Source organism: Populus euphratica, unplaced genomic scaffold, assembly GCF_000495115.2.
Source record: "Populus euphratica unplaced genomic scaffold, PopEup_1.0 scaffold209.1, whole genome shotgun sequence".
NCBI lineage: Eukaryota > Viridiplantae > Streptophyta > Magnoliopsida > Malpighiales > Salicaceae > Populus > Populus euphratica.
In genome coordinates this window covers 257,937-264,527 of record NW_011500034.1, presented here as the reverse complement: position 1 = coordinate 264,527, position 6,591 = coordinate 257,937, and positions in this window count along the sequence as shown.

Genomic DNA, 6,591 nt, shown 5'->3' with positions numbered 1-6,591 from the left:
AAGTCGGCTGTGGCCGATGGTGTGAAAGCAACTGTGGCCGACGGTATGAAAGCGGCTGGCGGCCGGTGGCTGGCGGCTGGTGGCTGGTCGGTTGGTGGATGGACGGTGATAGCTGGTGACTGCCTTTCTTGACCTTCTGGATTGAGTTTACTTCAACAAGTTGGTCTTCAACAACACAAAATTACAAAAATATCCATTTCTACAAATGTTATGGTTGAGAGAAACCTAAACCCTTTTCTTTAAATTAACCAATTGACATTAGCTATAGGAGAAATTCTAATGTCTCCAACCTAGATTTACTGTGTTGGGGTTGGAACATTTATACAATCATGAGGACTAGAAATTCCTAAATGATTTTAATCGGTGGCAAACCAATCGTTGAAGATCATAATGTTAAGGACAAACCTTAACAATAGTGAGTGAAGAAAGATTTATGGCGGCATTAAATTTCGTTTTCAACAGCAAACTGGTACCACGGGCTTCTTTTTTCTACTGTCAGCGGCGGCAGCAGGCTTAACAAGGTTTAGATTCGAATCCCCAACCCTAACAAAACCATCAACAGCAAAACCAGACTATCTTCTTCAACAAAGGTGAGGAAGTCGAAGTAAGCAGTGACAAGAAAGGTTTTAGGGGTCCTTGGTATTTAGCTACCATTTTAGAATTCCCGAAACCACAACCACAAGCAACTGTGAAATCAGCTTCGAAAAAGAAAAGGAAAAGAATTGTTCAATACAAAACTTTGGTTACTGAAGATGATTTTGCTCCTCTTGTAGAACAAGTTGACCATCATCTCATTGGGCCTTTGCCCCGCAACATTTACTGGAAAATGGTGGGTTTTTTCATGAAAACGAAGTCATTATGCAAGTCTTGGAGATGGCTGGTGGTCTGGTGTTGTAAAGAAGGTTCTTGATGGGGAGCGTCATACATGGTTTATTTTGATAACCCGCATGATCTTCTTGAATTGGATGCCAAAGATTTAAGGCTTCATTTGGATTGGGTTATTATTGTTTTTTAAAATATTTTTTATTTAAAAATATATTTTTTTAATTTTTAAAAATTATTTTTAATATAGTGTATTAAAATAATTTAAAAATATTAAAAAAATATTAATTTAAAATAAAAAAATAAAAAAAATTCAAATCTTTTTAAAAACCGAAAACAAATATAACCTAAGATCAAGTGAACCTTGAAAAAGATAATATTCGTGATATTGGGTTGCCTGCAATTGTCATAAGAAAAAAACGAGGATAAGACTTTCTTGGTGATATTGGCTTGCTCGCGAAGTAGTGATGAGGCTGGAACAAAGAAAACGATCGTGAATTCTCCTTGCATTCAATCCACGCCTCCTCATTATGCAGACAGAAATTACGAGTTGCTGGAAAGGGTGGATACATGTTGTGGCTTTGGTTGGAGACCCGGGAGGAGATACAATCATACAATGACTTTTTCAAGCAGGGACATGAGGCCAAGGAGCTTAGTCATTCAAGGATGAGGGCTCATCTGGAATGGGCTGATGGAAAATGGATTAGTAAATCAAAATTATAATATTGACTTGGGTCATTTTGTTAGTTTTTGTTCTTGACTGTAGCAGTGGGCTATGGTGTTGGACACGCATCTAGATTTTGTTCCTATGTGCAGAAGATGGAGGCCATTCCCTGGCAGTGTGAGCCATCAGATTTAGATCTCCCTTGCCATTCCATTTAACCTGAAGCTTACTCTTTATACAGAGTGGTTTCCATCTCTTGCTCTGCATTTGAAAATCAACTGATCAACACAAGACATTTAAGGCTTTCATGGTCAATCATTTTAAGATTGATTGCAGATTAATCTGGCCCTTGAAGGAGAAAAGGAAGGGGAAATTACAATGTATGGTTGGATCTGATTCACTTTTGTATTGCTTCATTTGCTATCTTACGATCCATGGTTTCATCTGCGTGTGTGTGCTAAGCCCGTACAGGCACCTGTTTATTATCAGCATTTTTCGTGTAAGAAACTTCACTTGTTTGCACTTTGTACCACCTACTATTTTGAATGCATAATTAAGTGACTGATCTAGCATAGGGAGTGCAACAAATTATTTACAGTGGACAAATTCAGTAGATGAGGCTGTAGACAAATTATTGACAGAAAGAAAAAAGATGCTGAGAGTTATAAGGAGCAATCTCTGATTCACTTTTGTATTGCTTCATATGCTATCTTACAATGTACGGTTTCATCTGTTGTGTGTGCTAAGCCCGTACAGGCACCTGTTTATTATCAGCATTTTTCGTATAAGAAAGTTCACTTGTTTGCTCCCTCTGTGGTCTCAGGTTCGAGTCCTTGGTTGCTCATATGATGGCCACTGGAGGCTTACATGGTCGTTAACTTCAGGGCCCGTGGGATTAGTCGTGGTGCGCGCAAGCTGGCCCGGACACCCACGTTAATCTAAAAAAAAAGTTCACTTGTTTGCACTTCGTACCACCTCCTATTTTGAATGCATAATTAAGTGACTGATCTAGCATAGGGAGTGCAACGAATTATTGACAGTGGACAAATTTAGTAAATGAGGCTGTAGACAAATTATTGACAAAAAGAAAAAAGATGCTGAGAGTTACAAGGAGCAATTTGCAGGCAGCCTAACACAGATTGGTTCAACTAGCTAACAAGAAGATGAGTGAGAGGTCATTTTCTATTACGGATATAGTTTACCTTAAACTAGATCCGCAATAGCTTAGAGAACTTCACAGAAATTAGCATCTAAATATTATGGCCCTTACTTGGTTATGAAGAAGATTAGAATTATGTCTTCTAGGCTGAACTTGCCCTCATCTACAAGAATTCACCTTGTCCTTCACGTATCTTAGTTGAAGAAGCATGTGGGAAACTTAATTATGCAGAATAATTTGCCCGATTTTCATGGTGAACCTGAGTTACTGCCTCAATTTGTTTTACATAGAAGGATGATTAAGAAATGAAATTGGGATTGGGATGCTACTCAGGTTTTGATTCACTGGAATAACTTGCCACCATCTGAGGCAACATGGGAATTTGCTAATGATATTTGCCTAAAGTTCCCTGGGTTCTACCTTAAGAACAAGGTCGATCTAAAAGAACAGGAGCTATCATAAGAGAAGACACAGGGGGGAACAATCTTAAAGTTCTTAAAGTTCCCTGGGTTCTACCTTAAGAATAAGTTACATTTTAGGATAGTTTATAAAGACATGTAATAGAATGATGAGTTAATGATGAATAGTCATGCATTTATTTCATTCTCTATCTCTCTTTCTTCCTTGCCATCAACACACCCTTCATACCTCGTATTTGATCTGTTAACTTGTTGATCTCTAGAGACTATTAACATCGGCTCTTTTGAAATCATACTGCTACAACTTCTCTCTTTATCCTCCCCAACTCCCAATCTCATTCCTTCTCTCTAAATTTTTCACTTGGATTCTGTTTCTAGATAGGATTTCATGTAACTCGCATCCTCTTTATAATCTATTTATGAGAAAATGGAAGAATTGGAGGAAGAAAAAAATTGCCCCCTAACATCAGCTATTTTAAAGAGAAAGGGAAGAAATTTTTCTTTTTATTTATGAAAATACCACACGTTAAATTCGCACAAGTTATTTATGTTTAATGAACTACCATCGGTTTTTTTTCATATATTGATTTATTTTATTTTTTCCAAGTTTGTATACTACCTAATATGACAATTTTTGTTATAAAAAATTTCCTTTAAAATTATTTTTTATTGGGAATTTTGGTATTTAACATGAGGTTTACATTGCAATTTTGAACAAATCTAAGTGATAATCAATGAGAGAATAAGACAGATAAAAGAGAGAGAGAGAGAGAGAGAGAGAAAATATTGTTAAACTCTCATTGTCGCTCATTTGTTATCACGCATCGTCCCTGAAAATAACCTTGTCGAATAGCTTTCAACACCATTAAGAATGGTGATGTTCTAACATTGAAGGAAACCACATGCTCCATGGGAGCGTGGTGGATTCCTTCACAAGATAGCATAAAGGTTGTATACACTAGCTAGTTTGACATTTTTTGTTCATTTAATTGCTCATGTTTTTTTCATATTAAATTTGATTTTTCAAGTTTCAATTATTTTAAATCAATAAGATTTTATTTTATTTTGACAAATAAAACTTTAGTTGAGTGCTATAATTTTTCTTGATATTCACACACACACATATATATATATATATATATAACTAAAACAAATAATTAAGTTTGATGTCAAATAAACTTAATGTAAAAGACTTAAGTTAAAAAAAAAATTCAGTGATAAAAAAAAAGGAGTTGGACTTTTTCTGTTCTCATGTAATTCAATCCTTAATGTTAGTAAAAAAAAAAAGCTAAATATTTTTTTAATATTGAAATTTAATCTTCAAAGCTTTAATTTAACTTCAGTAAATCAAGTATCAAGTAAGTAATAAATTTTTTTCTCAACACTGTATAACCCTTTAATCTTAATCAAAACAAATCACCAAACCAGATCCCACATAATCCCAAGATCATATAAAAATGAACCACTTCAATTTTTGTTTTTATTTAACTTGCATTTTTTTTTTTTTTTTTATTAGATCATAATGATATTAAGAAATAAATTTAGTTAATGCTCAATTTTAAAAAATTAAATTTAGTTTTATTAAAAATGAAATAATCGAGTCCTTTGTGGCTAAATTAATGAGTTATTGGTAAAATTTATAATTAAAAAGAAATTTTAAAAAAAAAATAATTTATATAATTCTTAATTTATTATATTCAAGATATGCATGAATCAAACCAGTTTCAACTAAAAAACTAAAACGGGGTGAAACTAAAATTAAAAAACAAATTATTGTGAAGTCCAAAAATTGTTTTAAATTACTTTTAAACAGTTTGTATCAATCAAATAAAGAAACCCATGGGTCACCATTGCCGCCCCCGAAATTGCTTCCTTCCCCCAAATGGCTTCTTCGTGTGTAATCAATTCAATTGACCTTTGACCATATAAAACGTTAATTTGCTCTCTTCCCACAAACATATTGGTCCACGTAGAAATATTCATTATTGAACATGGAGATATTTTGACTGTTCTTGTACTAGAATTCTATTCGAAAAAAATAAGAAAAGAAAAGCATATTTAGGAGGGAAAATCTACGGTCTTCTGATGTATGTGCTGTTGAAAGGTGAAGATAAAGCAAGCAGGGTAAGAAGTTGCTTTGAATTGCATTGTAAATGGTGTTTTTAAAAAAAAAAATTAAAAAGATATTTTGTTTTTAAAAAAATATAGAATATATATTATTTTAATATATTTTTAATAAAAAATACTTTAAAAAACAACATTAATATCTTCTAAATCCATCAGAGCATCACGCGCTTCCTTTGTTTCCTTACACATGCTGCTCGGACATCACTGTTTTAGCTTTTCAATTTGCTTCTTGGACAAAAACCACCATGTTCGAAAAAGCTAAGGTAAACGGCCCTTACAGATGTGTTTATTACAACTTTCCCTTCTGGGAAAAAAAATAATAAAAAAGAAGGCTTAAAAGAGATTAGAAAAGGAAAACATGGGAAAAGTTGCTGAGATTTATTGAAAGCTTTTTGCTTTGATTCAAGCATCAAACAAAGGCCACAACCACTCTCCCCGTCTTTACTCCCACAACTAACGAAACCCTAAATAATTGTATGTAAAATGCATCGGCCTCACTTGCCTTCTCCCGGCATCCCAATTTTAAAGTTCGTTTCAATGTGTTAAGGGGCCTCGTGTTCCCTCCCTGTGCATGCTGCTTCTGCCCCCTCTTCTTCTCCGTTTTCCTTCTTTCTATCTTTTATTTTTATTATTATTACTATTATTAGCGTAATATCTTAGATATTTTATCCTTCTTTTTGACAAATCATGGCCTCTTCTTTCTCTATTTTCTCGCCTGTTAGCTAGTAAAGCACTGCCTATGCTCGCTTTTCCCTGTGGTCTCCATTCAAATTCAAAGACATCTCCATCGCAGACGCTGTAGAAATGTGTCTCCCCCACCATCTCATGTTTCGTTGAAAGTCTTCGTAATGTGAAGCAGAAAAGGGCCCAGCAATGTGTGTCAAATCTTCAAAAACTCAATCATGATTCAACCCTATAGACAACTGTCTTGGACATGGGCAGTTGGTCCCACCTGAAGAATTTATCATCAATCATGAAAAAGAAACCACTCAACAAGAAACTTCGACAAAATCTACAACATGTACATGGAAGAATTATTTGCCCTCTTAGGAGCTATCATGTTGTGTATTCAAGTCGAGGGAGTGGGTGGCATTTGCATCATGATTAAATATTTTTTTAAAAGCATTTTTAAATCATTACTGTTTTATTTTTAAATTGTTATATCAAAAATATATTTTAAAAAATAAAAATTCTAGGTAATTATGAATATATTTGCAGTTGAGCAACAGAAAAGCAAACACTGGTTTTATCAGTTGCAGCCATCGAAGGAAGAATTAAGCATACCAATTTAATGTGTTGAATTTGAATGATTTTCAAGTTTCCGATGATATGAAGCCATAAAGGCTAAAGCTGAAAGAGCAAATGGATGACACCTTGCCGATTTCAATTTTTTTGTAACG